Consider the following 18,260-nt stretch of genomic DNA (forward strand, 5'->3'; position numbering starts at 1 on the left):
TTTATCTAGTGAGTCGAGATTAATTTTTAATGAATTATTTAATTAAATAATAATTAATTATTATTAACTAACCCTTTGCACTTTGTTCTTTCAGGGACATTAAAGTTTATTAGTGATTAAGGGATAATAATTTATTCCAGTGCAATTTTTTGAGAAATTTATGTTTCTCTGAAGTTTTCTTTGGAAATTGCAGAAGAAATTAAGTCAAAATATAGTAAAATTATTAAGATATATAAAAGAAGTGATTTTCGGGAGCTGAGAACAGGTCTATTCATATTTTCAGTGAACATTATTCGGAGTGCAAAGGGTTAAATTAGTAATTAATAATAAAAATTAAATTATAATTAATTATTATTAATTATTTAGATTAAGAAAATTAGGAATCACGAACGATATTTTTAATTTTTACGCTTAACTCGCACGTGAAAACACCCATTTTTTTTTATTCAGAACCCAAAACACTATCTACAATTAATTCTATTCCTGTAAATTTTTTTTCGAAATTCCCGTTTCGATTTTTCAAAAAAAAAAAGTGTATGGAATATAGTGAAAAATAATTTCACCTTTGTCATCGATAACTTACATATTTTTTAACCTCTTAAGTACGACACGCTAAAATCCACACTATAGTGACTTTCTCTTACATCATTTTTCAGAATAACTTGCCACTATAGTGATTTTCGCGGATATTATCACTCTGCACGATTTGCTACTATAGTGACTTCTTTAATAGCGCTATTTTTCACAGTATTACACGTTTTTTCCTTTATTTCTCATTCCTTTCGTCTAAACCGCATTAACTTGAATTATTCATTTAGAATTCTATTCCCAAAATAATGTCATTGCAGAAATCGTGCTGAACTGTTTTTGTGCCATTCGCCATTAGGCGTGTCGTGCCTAAAAGGTTGACACTTTGACTGTACTTGACTGTAATTACGTGTTTCGTTCAGGACGCCACGGGTTTAATTTTATTATTCAAATACAATAAAAATAAATTAAATGTATAAATATTAATAAATTAATATTATTAATATTATTATTATATATATTAAAACAATAATAAATTAATATTATTAATATTATTATTATTACTTTTTAATTTAATTTATTCTTATCTTATTAATATTTTTATTGATATTAATAATAATATTTCCTTCAATTTTTACAATTGTAAGAAGGTCAAAAAGTGACCAATGACCGCCGTGACGTCATAGAAGAAACTTGACAGGTCATATATGACCAACGTCAAAGTGTCAACCCTTTGCACTCGAAAGGCGAGCCTCAGATTTGAATTACTATTTAAAATCATTTTAAATTATTATTTATTATTATTCAAAATTATTTTAATTCATATATAAAATTAAAAAATAACTTACAATGCACGGAATGTCGAAATGAAATAATTTTACATCTTAATTTCTATACGATTTCCAATTTACCATTTTCGAAGCAGTTTTCCGAATTCCTATTTTTCTGTAAAAAATATCTAAAAAAAATATCGTCGAGTGCAAAGTGTAAAACGGTGAGAAATTACATCTGTAACCGACTGTCAATATGTCAATGTTTCTTATCCGATTAATCAGCGAATTTTTAAAATCATTCTAGGAACAACGTGAGATTTCTTTGTTACCGCGAAGTTGAAAGAGAAATTTGCTGTTTCCTTGAACCCTGGTCGTTCCCGGTTTTGTTTGAAACTCGGTGCATGTCGTATACTTAGCAAATCGCTTTCGGAGAATGGAGCCCTTTTACCGTAATTTCGTTATTGAACAATGACGGAAGCTGGAAGTTCCTAAGACTAGGGTGGGAGTCCGGGTTGGTAGCAAATTACATCCGGGTGTTGGTCCTTAGTCTTTATCTACGGTGCAGGGCTCGGGCATGGACTATTGCGGCGGGCACTTTACCACCGTGGTCGTTGCGAATTCGCTGAATTTTTTATCAATCGGCACCCGGTCGTCGTACAGGGTTGGAGCCTGCAAGATGATCGCAGCTGTGCCTGTCAGCACCGCCAACGTGAAGATCCAGAGGAACAGTCTGTCTAACACCATTGCCATGTACTTCCAGTCTTCTTTCACCTTTGCAAAAATTATTGCGATTAGGTTTGGTAAGAAATTATGGTTGGTTTATAGGAGAGTATAGATAGATATGGATATAGTTGTAGTTAATAACAGTAGTTATATAGTTTATAGGTAATAGTTAATAACAGTAGTTATATAGTTAATAGATAATAGTTAATAACAGTAGTTATATAATTAATAGTTAATAGTTAATATCAGTAGTTATATAGTTAATAGTTTTCTAGCAGAGTATAGCTAGGTATGGATATTGTTATAGTTAATAACAGTACTTGTATAGTTAGTAGCTTTTTAGCAGAGTATAGCTAGGTATGGATATTGTTATAGTTAATAACAGTAGTTATATAGTTAATAGTTTTTAGGAGAGTATAGATAGATATGGATATAGTTATAGTTAATAAAAGTAGTTATATAATTAATAGTTCTTTAGCAGAGTATAGATAGATATGGATATAGTTATAGTTAGCAAAACTAGTTACATAGTTAATAAGTTTTTGGCAGACAATATTCGATAGTTCGTTCATGACAAGGATCAAATGATATAATTTTTCGCAAGGTTTTCTTTCTTTTTCTTTTCTTTTTTTTTTAAATATCCGTGTGTTATAGATTTAAAAATTTTTAATTCTGAAGTTTTTGTGCAGACAATATTCGATAGTTCGTTCATGACAAGGATCAAGTGATATAATTTTTCGCAAGGTTTCCTTCTTTTTTTTTTTAATATTCTTGTGTTTTGAATTTAAAAATTTCTAATTCTGAAATATATTTCCTATTAGAAGGTTCTTACTCTGATCCCTTTGACTTTGCTTTACTTGACAGACACTCTACGCGACGGATAAAATATTATTTTAAGCGGTTAGTAATTAAGAAGAAATTTCAAATTCGGTCCAAAAAATTCATTTCTCTATAACACTAGAGGAATCAATGGAGGAATGCTTCAAAGATCTACAGATTAAGAGAGTGATGGAGAATTATAGTGGCTATAGTTCTTAATCTCGCCGCTAGATGGATTCTAAGTTAAAGGAGGTTTGAGGATTTTCTCGCAAGTGCTCAGTAAACCCTTCGATTCCTATATATCTATATATCTATGTATCTATATATATATTCCTATATATCTTATATGTCTAGTCTTTCTAATAGTGTCTCCGTGTAAGACAGGGCCTGAATTTCAACAAATATTACAACAAATATATATTGATATTATATTATTATAACTGATATATATTTGTTATAATATTGTATAGAGAGATTTGTGGATGGATGGTAATTTTATTGGTACACATATGTGTGGTAGATGATGATAAGAATTCGAATTACTATTCGCTTATTTCAACTACAACTCGAAATTCGACACTAAATCAACACTAACTCAAAAAACAACTCTAAATAAAACTAGTTCAACACTCGAGAACTCTTTAAAATAACTAACAGAAATATGTGTGGTTGATGATGATAAGGATTCGAATTACTATTCGCTTATTTCAACTACAACTCGAAATTCGACACTAAATCAACACTAACTCAAAAAACAACTCTAAATAAAACTAGTTCAACACTTGAGAACTCTTTAAAATAACTAATAGAAATGTGTGTGGTAGATGATGATAAGGATTCAAATTTCAATCTTTGCTTATTTCAACTACAACTCGAAACTCGACACTATATCAACACTAACTCAAAAAAACAACTCTAAATAAAACTAGTTCAACACTCGAGAACTCTTTAAAATAACTAACAGAAATATGTGTGGTTGATGATGATAAGGATTCGAATTACTATTTGCTTATTTCAACTACAACTCGAAATTCGACACTAAATCAACACTAACTCAAAAAACAACTCTAAATAAAAACTAGTTCAACACTTGAGAACTCTTTAAAATAACTAATAGAAATATGTGAGGTAGATGATGATAAGGATTCGAATTGCTCTTCGCTGATTTCAACTACAACTCGAAATTCGACACTAAATCAACACTAACTCAAAAAACAACTCTAAATAAAACTAGTTCAACACTCGAGAACTCTTTAAAATAACTAACAGAAATATGTGTGGTAGATGATGATAAGGATTCGAATTACTATTCGCTTATTTCAACTACAACTCGAAACTCAACACTAAGTCAAAAACAACTCTAAATAAAACTAGCTGAACACTTAAGAACTCTGTAAAACAACTCTAACCCAACTCTGACCAACAAACGTCTAAGATTATAGAGTAATCTTAACTACTTTACTGATGAATCCACTAGTTAATTCTTAATAAATTATCATATTTATAAGAAAAACACTATAGTAACAAAAAAAAAAAAAAATAATTCTAATCATGGTGGAGAAACATGGAGGACTCCCACAGAACTAAAACAACATTTCGATCAGTTAAAACACCCTGACAATAAAATCTAAAAGCTAAGGTTTACTTTATAGGAATATTCTTCGGTTTCAGTCACGTGTTATTCTTCACTAGTTCAGAACAGCTCTAGATTGACCAATTTCGCTGTTGATTATGGCACGTGCCATAACCTAAACACGTGCTGTACCATAGAACAAGGCGTTAAAGGCCAGTATTCGAACACCATCTCACGTGGATTTACAACGTAGCTAAACTCAAGGGAGCTGTGAGACCTGGGCTCTAGGCGGGAGGTCGTCAACCTCTCTCTGACGACTGTAACCCGGATGGACCGCAGTCCGAGTGGGGTGTCAGCTGCCAAGGAAGCCGCGGTCGGAGAAACGCGACGCCGCGGAATGTCGTTGAGGGTTACCGGAGTGGGACCACTTCCCCTCCGAGCTCGAGTTCCGTCAGGGAGCACCGGTGGTGCTTCTAGGGTTCCCTAGGCTCTCCCTAGCGAGAAATCCAACGATTCCTTCTCGAGCTAGGTGAGTTGGAAATTGGTTTATCTGGTTATTACCCGCGTACCGTGACACGAGTGTCACTTGGACACCTGTGTTGATGTCAATTGACAGTTCTATGATCATGAATAATGGCCACTATTGGCTGAAATCGGTGATGAAGATTTAGGGTCGTGACGAGACAGAGTGGAAGAAAATAATGGGAGTATAGTGCTCCCAAATACTAATGTTAGTTTTCTGTTTATTAAACCTTTGCAACACGGGATTTAAGAAAATTGAAAATAGAAATAGCAACACGAGGTGTTTCTAGGGTTCCCTAGACTCTTCCTCGCTCTGTTGTGAAAAATCCAATGATTCCTTTCCCGAGATAAGCGAGTTGAAAATTGGTTTATCTAGTTATTACACGTATACCATGACACTTCTATGATCATGACTATTGACTGAAATCGGTGATGAAGATTTAGGGTCGTGATGAAACAGAGTGGAAGAAAATAATGGGAGTATAGTGCTCCCAAATACTAATGATAGTTTTCTGTTTATTAAACCTTTGAAACACGGGATTTAAGAAAATTGAAAATAGAAATAGCAACACGAGGTGTTTCTAGGGTTCCCTAGGCTCTTCCTCGCTCTGTTGTGAAAAATCCAATGACTCCTTCCCCGAGATAAGCGAGTTGAAAATTGGTTTATCTAGTTATTACCCGTATACCATGACACTTCTATGATCATGACTATTGACTGAAATCGGTGACGAAGATTTAGGGTCGTGATGAAACAGAGTGGAAGAAAATAATGGGAGTATAGTGCTTCCAAATACTAATGTTAGTTTTCTGTTTATTAAACCTTTGAAACACGGGATTTAAGAAAATTGAAAATAGAAATAGCAACACGAGGTGCTTCTAGGGTTCCCTGGGCTCTTCCTCGCTCTGTTGTGAAAAATCCAATGACTCCTTTCCCGAGATAAGCGAGTTGAAAATTGGTTTATCTAGTTATTACCCGTATACCATGACACTTCTATGATCATGACTATTGACTGAAATCGGTGACGAAGATTTAGGGTCGTGATGAAACAGAGTGGAAGAAAATAATGGGAGTATAGTGCTTCCAAATACTAATGTTAGTTTTCTGTTTATTAAACCTTTGAAACACGGGATTTAAGAAAATTGAAAATAGAAATAGCAACACGAGGTACTTCTAGGGTTCCCTAGACTCTTCCTCGCTCTTTTGTGAAAAATCCAATGACTCCTTTCCCGAGATAAGCAAGTTGAAAATTGGTTTATCTAGTTATTACCCGTATACCATGACACTTCTATGATCATGACTATTGACTGAAATCGATGACGAAGATTTAGGGTCGTGACGAGACAGAGTGAAAGAAAATAATGGCAGCCCCGTCACAAGTCAAACTCGTGATACCCTACTTTGGACCAAAATTCTCATCACGAGTCAAACTCGTCATATTTAAGTTTGGACTAAAGTTCTCATCACGAGTCAGGCTCGTGATACTCTGGTTTGTCTCAAATTTCTCATTACGAATCAGACTCGTGTTACTCAGGCTTGTCCCAAAACTCTTATCACGAGTTAGACTCGTGATACTCAGATTTGGGTCAAAATTCTCATCAAGAGTCATACTCATTATATTCAAGTGTGGACTAAAACTCTCATCACGAGTCAAACATGTTACATTCAGGGTAGAGCCAAAATTGTTACCACGATTCAGACTCGTGATACTCAGGTTTGTCCCAGAATTCTCATCACGAGTCATACTCGTGATATTCAAGTTTGAACTTAAATTCTCATCACGAGTCAGACACGTGATACTCAGGTTTGTCTCAAAATTCATTTCACGAGTAAGATTCATGATGCACAGATTGTGACAAAAATTCTTATCACGAGTTATACTCGTGATATTCAAGTTTAGACTAAAATTCTCATCACGAGTCACACACGTGACACTCAGGTTTGGACTAAAATTCTCAGCACGAGTCAGACTCCTGATACTCAACTTTGGACTAAATTTTTTATTATGAGCCAGACTCGTCATACTCAGATTTGGATAAAAATTCTCGTCACGAATCATACTCGTGATATTCAAATCTGTCCCAAAATTCTTATCACGAGTTATACACATGACACTCAAGTATGTCCCAAAATTTTCATCACGATTCAGACACGTGTTATTCGTGTTTGGACCAAAAGGACCAAAATTAGACTCGTCAAAGTATGGCAAGTTGTTAATTAATTTCAACGTTACTAATATCATCTCAAGACTTCTCTGTTTCGCTATATATCACGTTCTTTCTTTCAAACACTTCGTTTCAACATACACAAAATCATCTAGCTAGAAAATTCCAAACTTTTGCGTTCTAGTGTACTAAAATTATATTCGTCAAAGTATGGCAAGGGATTAATTACTTTTTAACGTTACTAATCCAATCTCAAGACTTCTCTGTTACTCTACATATCACGTTCTTTTTTTCGAACACTTCGTTTCAACATGCACAAAATCATCCAGCTAGAAAATTCGAAATTTCGAAAATTCGCGTTTGCGTTGTTCAAGCAAATCGAGCGAGTTGCTAAACAAGTTACTTGAGAGGCTAAAATTACCTTAGTGGAGTCTTCGAGCATTTCGTGTGCTCCGCGATGAAGCGCACGCAGATGCAGGATTTGTGGATTTCTGGGGGGCAGCGCGAATGGGAAAAAGCTGGCGGACTTCGCAACACCGGACTCTCACTTCTTCGATCGTTGCCTCGCCTGCCACCGAAAGTTCCTCGCACTCCGTGTGAAGAGGCAACGGTGGTAACGGTGGTCCATGGATTAGGCAACTCCCACCAAACCTTGCGCCATCAGCCAGGCTAAATCGTCAACGAAAAAACGTGCACGTGAGTCATGATTTTTTCTTAATTTTATTCGTTTAATGAGTTGTTCGAAAAGTTATTTCGCTTTTTTTATGCAGATGAAACACGATTTTTTTAAAGTGACATTTCACGTGATCACAAACGGTCGAATTCGACAAATTTTTTTGTTGGAAAAAAACGAAATTACTTTCCGGACAACTCCATATCTTCATTTTCTTGAATTCTTAAATTTAAATACGATTTAGGAAAATTTTGTGACAATTATGTGGAGGTTGTAAGTACCAAGAACAGATTTTTTATCTTTTTAATATTTAATATTTATTTATATTCATTTAATTTTATTTAATATTTATTTAATTTTAATTTAATTTATTAATAATTATTTAATATTTATTTAATATTATCACCTTTTTAATATCGAGAATATAGATTAACACTTTGTGGTCCGAATTATATTCCAATTTTATTACCAGCAGTCCTTAAGGCTTTTAAATTTTTTATTTGAAATCTACTTGGACCACGAAGTAAGGAAATTTAAATAAATAAAGGAAGAAACAAATTATTTACGCTATTGTTGTACTATGTAATATAAAAGTGCGTAAGAATTGCAGTGAGAGTTGGAAAATATTTATTTATTAATTATTATTTATTATTAATATAATTGAATAATTATTTATTAACATTCCTTATGTACATCGTTTATATTTTTAATTTAGGCTAATAATATTTATATACTACTATAATATTATAAATTGCTTTATTATTAGTTGATTATTATGTTAGTATAAATTATATTATATCGTTATAAAATAATAATTCATACGAAAGCAGTATAATTTTCGTAATATAATTGTAATGTGAATTGAAAAATATTTATTAATTATTATTTATTGTTAATATAATTTAATAATTATTTATTAACATTTTTTATGTATGTGGTTTGTATTTTTAATTTAATAATATTTATATACTACTATAATATTATAAATTGTTATAATATTAGTTGATTATTATGTTAATATAAATTATACTATTATATTATATCGTCATAAAATAATAATTCATATGAAAGCAGTATAATTTTAGTAATATAAACTTTGCAGCATACGTTGCATTGGGTTATCGATGTGTATGCTTGATTATCTTCATTATAAGCCCAATTTAATATCTCGCACAAGTTACAGAAGTTTCTTTATGCTACTCCAACTCTGTCCGAACTGGACTTTGAAGTAAAGTTGTATAATCTTGTTAGCTAAGTCTCATAATACCGTATCACTTCGGTATAATACATCATTGTGTCGATTACTTTGTTAATTACATTTTAAACAACCGTTAATTCATCATCGTGTCAATTACTCCGTTAATTGCGCGTTAAAAATGATTTACCTTCAACGAATTATAATTATAATCACGTTCCACAAAAAGTTAATTTCCTCTTCACAAATTATGTGAAAACTATGTAGATTTTTATTTAAAAATCAATCTTTTATATATCAATATTGCAAATAAAAAAAAAAAAAAATACCAAAACAAAACATTTTTTGATACTAAAATATATAATCATCAATATTTTAATTAAAAAATTCTCAAAATCATAAATTCGAACTGTTTTCTATCGTAATGACAAAATAGATCGAAATTTATTTATTTTCAATAATTTGTAATAAATACACACATCATAATTTTCGATGATTTTATTATTCTCTTTTTTTTGACGTAAATAAATGCAAAGTGATATTTTTCATTTGCAATTATTAATATTATTAATATCTAAAACGATCAATCATCAATGATCAAAGGATAATTCGCTGAATTTTGTTTCGTTATTTTAAGTTATAACGTATCGTGTCGAGTAATTGGAAATTTTCAGCAGATGAAAAAATAAAATACCTGACACCGATCAATTCGACTACTATGGCATTTCTAGTATTAAAATGGCTAAGTATCTCGTCAGTAAATTCGCGGGCAGATTGCCCTGGGCTCTAGACACTCTTCGTCAAAGCTCTTGTTCGTCAAAATGGTCGTCGCCTTGGGCGTGACTTATCATTTAGGGAAAATTTCCTTCCTTAAAACGTGGAAGCCATTCTTTCGACGTTCTTAACGCTTACTTTTAGTCTGTGATTGATAAAAGCTACGTAACTCGTCGCGAGTATTCTGAGCTACTGCGATAATCATTAAATCTTTGTTAGACTGAGAAATTAAGCTTTTTTATTTGTTAATACAGATTTATATCAAATAACACGATATTTGTCGAATTGATGTTAATTCAATATAATAATTCAGTCAATTTTTGATAATTTTTTCATGAAATTACGATTATTATAGATTGTTTTTAACTCTTCACTCGTTTCTTTTAATATTTTAGTATCATGGAAAATTTATATCATGTGTACGTAGCTTTGCGAGGGTCTAAAGCACAAAGCTCAATCAGTAAAAGCTTGGATGATTCGTCAGGCTCAGTAATATAGGCCCCTAAATATGATCATGTTAAGGGATACATCGGAAAATGTGTACATAGTGAGAATCAGACATAAAAAGGAAAAGAGTGGACGAAGGGTTAGTGTTAGTTAGAGTTGTCTTAGAGTTGGATTAGTTTTAGTGTTGGTTTTAGAGTTGGTTTCGAGTTAGTGTTGATTTAGAGCTGAATTACAGTTGGTGAGGTTCTAGTGTTAGTTCTAGAGTTGATTTCGAGTTAGTGTTAGTCTTATAGCTGTTTTAGAGTTGGTATAGAGTTGACTTTGAGTTAATATAGTGTTGGTTTAGAGTTGAATTACAGTTGATTTAGTTCTAGTGTTAGTTCTAGAGTTGATTTCGAGTCAGTATTAGAATTAGAGTTGGTATAGAGTTGAATTTGAATTAATATATTGTTGGTTTAGAGTTGAATTACAGTTGTTTAAGTTTTAGTGTTAGTTCTAGAGTTGATTTCGAGTTAGTGTTGGTATAGAGTTTAACTAGAGGTGGTTTAGTCCTAGTGTTAGTCTTAAATTTGGTATCGAGTCAGTGTTAGTCTCAGAGTAGTTTTAGAGTTGGTATAGAGTTGAAATTTGAGTTAATATAGTGTTGGTTTAGAGTTGAATTACAGTTGTTTAAGTTCTAGTGTTAGTTCTAGAGTTGATTTCGAGTCAGTGTTGGTATAGAGAGTTGAATTAGAGTTGGTTTAGCTTCAGTGTTAGTCTTAAAGTTGGTTTTGAGTTAGTGTTAGTCTTAGACTTGTTTTAGAGTTGGTATAGCGTTGAATTTAAATTAATATAGTGTTAGTTTAGAGTTGAACTACAGTTGGTTTAGTTCTAGTGTTAGTTCTAGAGTTGATTTCGAGTCAGTGTTGGTATAGAGTTGAACTAGAGTTGTTTTAGTTCTAGTGTAAATCTTAAAGTTGTTTTAGAGCTAATATAGAGTTGAACTAAAGTCGGTATAGTGTTGATTTAGAGTTGAGCAATCGTTGCTGAACTAATTTAATATTGAGTCGCGTTAGAGTCGAGTTACAGTTAGTCAGTGTCGTTAGTGTTGATAGTGTTGAACTACTTTTAGAGTTATAGTTTAGAGCGAAATGTGATTCGGATCATTATCGTCTTCCACACATTTCTATCATTAATCTATTTAATAATAAAACCACCAATCCAAATCTATCTTTACAATACGTTGAAGTTCAACTGACGAATATAATATAAAGTATTGAAATGAAATATACTTGATTTTCCTTTTTTATTTTACCATAAATGTTATAACCAAGCTCTCGAATTGTCATATTTTGATAGTGTAAAAATTTTCGAGTGCAAAGGATTAAAAATCAATTTTTCACTCAAAATTGAATAGTTTCGTTTATTTTTTAAATTTGAAAATTGACGTTGATGTATAAAATCGAATCAATTCATCGAGTAGCTATATTTGCATAAATTTCGAAAAGAATTTTAATCTCAGAAGCTATATGTGTATGATACATACTCCCTTCATTAAATTCATGCAGTAACACGTGTCACATATGGCTTTACTCACTTGGGAATTTTAGTTTAACACTAGAATCACTATACAAGTCGAAATGACTGGTTGCAGACTTTTTGTTTTTTTCAATTACCCAGAACATACAGCAGCTTTTAGCAAAATTAATACTAACTTTCATTCCGATGGAAATGTATCCATATATGTCTATATATCTGTTTATTTTATATTATCTTTATTATTTTATATTTATTATAATTTTATTTATTACTCAACTATTGTAGATTAGCTGATAGATTACTTTGAAACTAATACTAATTTTAATTTTCATATTTCAATTATTAACAATTACCAATGTTAAAATTTTAAATTATTTAAATTATTTAAATTAATTAAATTTTTAATCACTCAATTATAATTGAGTATAACACTTTTGAAACAATATTTCGGTTATACAGAGGGTTGACTATATTTTAAAAATCAAAAGATTATTATTTTGTTAATTTATGTTTTACAATGTGTAATTCATAGAAATATTTTTGTCTATTTAATAATAGACAGTCTCATTTTTGAAAATGTGAAAATAAAAAATATGTAGTAATGAGAAAATTTAGATAAAAAATAGGAAAAGAAGATCGAATGACTCATTAATTCGTAGTTCGAAAATTAACATACATTCGTATTAAAATTTCAATATCGAATGAAAATGTAAAAATAAAAAATTCGTAGTAATGAGAAAATTTAGATGAAAAATAGGAAAAAAAGATCGAATGACTCGTCAATTCGTAGTTCAAAGATTAACATACATTCGTACTAAAATTTCAATATCGAAGCGACACAAAGCAGCTCGAAATGAAAAAAATCGGAGCACAGAGATTGAAAACGTACACTGTAGTACATTTCGCTAGCTACGTAATGCGAAAGCTTTTGAAAATTTCAGAGTATTTGCGTAAAAATCAGCGGATGGAAAGTAACATAAGAAACACCAGCAAAATAGAATTTTAAATTAACGCCGGAAAATGAGAATCGTTCTACGTTACATTACACTGTAATTATAATCACGCACAGTTGTATAATTATTATTTACAATTTATATTCATAATTATATAAATAATTGTATAATTATTATTAAACGAAAGGATTTCGAGCTTGTGTAAAATTTTGTTAAATAAAATAATCGTATTCTGGTAAAATTTTTCATAAAAATATCGTTGATTTATCTACAATGCATAAGCTGGTTTATAAAAATATTTATTTTAATTAATTCTATTATTTTAACGTGGTAATATATATTTTTAAATATATTAGTCGAAGTTGTATATTATTATAGATATATCTAATATATTGGGATGGGGAAAAAGGGATCCATTATTTTTATAAATTTAAAACGATAAATTATATTGCGTTGAGGAAAAAGAATTCCATTTATAATTATAAAAATAATGGATTTCTTTTTCCACAGCAATAAATTATGTTAGGTTGGGTTTGGCTAGGAAAGAGAAATTCATTATTTTTATAATTTTAAATGGATTTGTAATTATATTAGTGTGGGTAATAAGAGAAATCCATTATTTTTATAATTTTAAATGGACTTCTTTTTCCCCAACCAAAATTTAAAATTATAAAGGTAACGGATTTCTTTTGTCCCAACCTAATATTATTTTAAATTTATAGTAAATCAATAAATTTATCGTTATCAATTTTAAAATTAATTACCAAACCAAAATTAAAAATTATAAAAATAGCGGATTTCTTTTTTCACTACCTAATATTATTTTAAATTTATAATAAATCAATAATTTATCGTTACCAATTTCAAAATTATTTACCAAACCAAATTAAAAATTATAAAAATGGCGGATTTCTTTTTTCACTATCTAATATTATTTTAAATTTATTATGAATCAATAAATTTATCGTTACCAATTTAAAAATTATTTACGAAACCAAAATTTAGGATTATAAAAGTAGCGAATTTCTTTTTTCCCAACCTAATATTATTTTAAATTTATAATGAATCAATAAATTTATCGTTACCAATTTTAAAATTATTTACCAAACCAAATTTTAAAATAATAAAAGTAGCCAATTTCTTTTTTCCCAACCTAATATTATTTTCATTTTATTATAATTCGATAAATTTCGCGTTACCAATGGTTATAAATTTATTATTCGATATTATAAATTTTTAAATAAGCAATTTCCAAATAATAAAAATAAGAATGTCTATGAATTATTATACCTGGAAGGTGAAAGGTCTTCTTTCGATGCAGCACGACTATGAAATCGTTTGGGCGTTAGGTGCTCTTCGCTATCTTCTTGGGTAGATGGACGATAAGGATAATAACAGGTCTTCTCTTTTCCTCTCACTGTCCCTCATTAATACTCTGCCAGAACTATATCTGGAAAAGTCGAAGAAAAATTTGTGCGGTGAACGACGTGATAAAAAGCTAATTTCAAATAACAAAATTCATTCCTCGATATTCATTCTTTCTCCATTTATTCAACGTTCAAAAATAAAAATTCATGATTAAAAAATACCGTAGAATACAAATTATCATTGAATTAATTCTGATTATTTTTGTGATACTACTTTAACGAAGATATAAACTTCATTATCATTATAATATTTGTAATATTTGTTGGTATTTTAATATTAATAAAAAAGATTATAATATATTACAGTATATCGAGTAAACTAAATTGTTTTTTGAATTTCCTCTGATTAAACAAATTTCTCAAATATGGAAAATTTAAAGAAATTTCTAGAATAAATTATAATATATTACAGTATATCAAGTAAATTAAATTGTTATTTGAATTTTCTTCTAATAGACAAATTTCTCAAAATATATATAGAAGTTTCATTTTGAATTTTCTTTTATTAGGCAAATTTCTCAAATTTGGAAAATTTAGAAAAATTTCTAAAATAAATTACAATATATTATAGTATATAAAGCAAATTAAATTGCTTCTTGAATTTTCTTCTAATAGACAAATTTCTCAAAGTATAAATAAAAACTTAGAGTTGGAAAATTAAATTTCGAAAGAAGTATAAAGTATCTTTATTTTCCAGACCGAATTTTCCAAACCGAAATTTTCAATTTAATTCAAATATAATTCTGAAACATCCCGATATCGTTGCGCGGAAACAAATTTAATTTCGCGTTTATAATTGGAGAACTTTTTACGCTTCGAAATCAACGAACGATGATATTTATTTACCTATTTGTTTCGAATTTATACTGAGGCCTTCGCATAGCCAACAAGCGTGGAAGAATATGGATAAAAACCCTCTTCATCATGGAGACATTTTGTGAGTCTGTGGCGACCGGAAGTGAACGTTCAGCACAAGAACTGTCACGGATATACTGAAAAATAAATCAGAAACAAATATTTTATTATCAAATCTTTCATCCTGAAACGATAAGCTTATTTCATTGTTGTTTAAACGCGAGTTATAAATTTTCTCGCATCGTTCAAAGCAGTTATTGTTTATTTCATTATACGTATTTCATTCGGAGTGGTCTGATTACAGAAACGCGTGCGTTAACAAGCGAGCCGTGCCTTTCATTAAATTTAATAAGCGCGCCGCCAAGTAATTAGAGTTTTTGGCGTGCATATCTCCAACTTATTTATAAATAACGATTTCCAATGTTTTCTAACGTTTGCTTTCGCGTAAAATTGACAGTTTAGTTTGGTTTAACCCTTTGACTGCCAATGGTGGTCACATATGACCAACAACGATTTCTCCCGTGACGCCACGGTGGTCATGGGTGACCGGAGCCTTTCGACTTTTTACAATTGTAAAAAACTAAATGAAAATCGAGAGTTAGCGTGTTTGAATATGGCCGATGTATAGAAGATACATTGAAATAAAATGTGCCCTATCGAACGATTAAAATTTTTTATTAGAACAATAAAGAATAACAAAATGTTAGAATAAATCTTGCATCTAACGGTGCACTTTGTTAAAGCACTCGAAACATAAATGCGGCGCACCGATACAATCCGGACAATAAGTGGTCACCTTCTTGGTCTTATTTTTAGCAATTTTTCACCCAAATAGTTTGGAATTTTTTTCGTAACATTCCCTGCAAAATTTTCGTTCCAGGTACGCTCGCCCTTCTTTTTTTTGCAATTCGTGCCGTAATCTTCGTCGAACCGTTACTAAGGCGTCACGGTGGTCACCCGTGACCACCAGTAAGAGAAACGCCCCATTTGATAAAAATATAGCCTTCTAACATCGATTCGTTATTATTTTGTCATTATATGCTTCGAATAATAAAAATAATTCCGTGGCGTCCTGGGCGAAACATATGATTTCGGCGTGGCAGTCAAAGTGTTAATCTGAACTTCAGCTCCAGGATATGTCAGTGTTATAACATGTTATTATGTTAATCTATCGTGAAAATAATTGGTACTTTCGTTAGGTGACGTTTAATTTAACTGTTTGATTTATTTGTTTTATTATAGGTTTTATTTTATAAGTTTGAATATTGGAAGATAGTTAATGTTGCGTGAGAAAGCTTGATGTGATCATGTGAAGGTATTTTAAGTAGTATAAACATAAAATTTTGCGACGCAGAGAAGGTTAAATGTGTCACGAAATTCTTCTTACGGTTTAAATCACGATAATTAGAAACGAGGACAGAAAATTTGTAATAAGGAGACTCAATAGAGTGGACTGACCCAACGAAGCGACGAACAGACCCAAAACAATAATGAAAAGTAACTTCTGTGCCCTTTTCCTACTTCTCTAGCAAAGATTCTTTCAACATACCCATAACCTAATTAGAAAACTATATTTTTCTTTTATCAAACCCTGTAACAACCATAACATAACATATATAGTAACCTCAGTAGTATACAAAACAATATGAACAAGTTAAACGGTAAAATATATTATATTATAATAAAATGTGGATTTATTTATCAACAAATTTTGAAAAATTCACTACCTTCTATGGGATTCGAGAAACAACCATAACTTAATATATAAAGTAATCTGAGTAGCATATAAAATAATATGAACAAGCTAAACCATAAAATTTATTATATTATAATAAAACGAGGACTAATTTATAAAAAAATTTTGAAAAATTCACTACCTTCTATGGGATTCGAGAAACAACCATAACTTAAGATATAAAGTAATCTGAGTAGCATATAAAATAATATGAACAAGCTAAACCATAAAATTTATTATATTATAATAAAACGAGGACTAATTTATAAAAAAATTTCGAAAAATTCACTACCTTCTAAGAAATTCGAGAAACAACCATAACTTAAGATATAAAGTAATCTGAGTAGAATATAAAACAATATGAACAAGTCAAACAATAAAATATATTATATTACAATAAAACGTGGACTTATTTATTCAAAAAATTTTGAAAAATTCACTACCTTCTAAGGAATTCGAGAAACAACCATAACTTAATATATAAAGTAATCTGAGTAGCATATAAAATACTATAAACAAGCTAAACAATAAAATATATTATATTACAATAAAACGTGGGTTCTTTTATCAACAAAATTTTGAAAAATTCACTACCATCCAAGGGATTCGACAAAGAAAAAAAAAAAAAAAAATGCAACTTACTTAAATAAATAATTTTATTGGCAGATTAGATGGAAGCAGCTCAAATGCTAGAAGCTTTTGTCCCGTTTTCATGAAAACGTACAGTTATACGGATGCAACATTTGCCATTTTCTTCGATATTTCACGATTTTTCCCTGATCAGGAAGCGGGAAGGACAGGTCGGCGGAGGAAGGAGGCAAATTGCGATAACATATAACCACGAGCGGCTGCGGTGGAACGACAGAATGTAAATCTCACAGGGCCATTCATAATGGAGATCCATTCAGCGATGGCTGGCCTTAGCAGCCGGTACTAAGGGACAAACTACCATTTAAATTGGACCAGCCTCCTTTGACTTCACTTCGAACCATTTATCGGCTCTCAGCTCGCGTTTCCACGTTTACCTTCGAATACCTACGCCTTCTTCCTCCCCTTTTGTGTTTCCTCTTTGTCCTCCTTCGTATTAGCCTACCGGAAGTGAATTAAAGCACCTGTGTTTCGCGCAATACGAACTCGATCGCAGCGAAATTCGCGAAATAGTAATTATGAAAATGATCTAATTACGAGGCTAACATGCACATAATTTTTGTTTCGAAATTTCCAAGGTTTTGTATGGGAAGAAGAATTGAAAGAGTAATTTTGAGAGTGGCATAATTGTTTAGATGTTATTTGTTAACTCATACTTTGTCAAAGTAGTTGATTGCATGTTATGGTAGAAGAAATTGATGAAATTTAAGGTAAATGAAAGGAGAATTTGTTCTTCTTTGGTTTTTCTTTTAATTCGATTTACTTGTGGGTTTGGAGAGTTCAAGGTTGTCTTAGGGTTTGGGTTGAGATGTTGTACTTTCTTGTTGTGAGAAAGGATATATAATAAATACTTCGATATATGATGTAATTGTTGTATATTGTGCTGTAGAGATTGATATTGGATGGATGGTTTTATTAATAAAAGAAATTAATG

At 30.8% G+C, this 18,260-nt stretch overlaps 1 pseudogene; it reads right to left on the reverse strand.

The window, feature by feature from the left end:
* Window positions 1–1,880: 1,880 nt before the first annotated feature.
* Window positions 1,881–7,977, reverse strand: LOC143220448 (acetylcholine receptor subunit alpha-like; annotated as a pseudogene).
* Between the last annotated feature and the right edge of the window lie 10,283 nt (window positions 7,978–18,260).

The sequence above is a fragment of the Lasioglossum baleicum genome, unplaced genomic scaffold, assembly GCF_051020765.1.
Source record: "Lasioglossum baleicum unplaced genomic scaffold, iyLasBale1 scaffold0977, whole genome shotgun sequence".
Classification (NCBI taxonomy): domain Eukaryota; kingdom Metazoa; phylum Arthropoda; class Insecta; order Hymenoptera; family Halictidae; genus Lasioglossum; species Lasioglossum baleicum.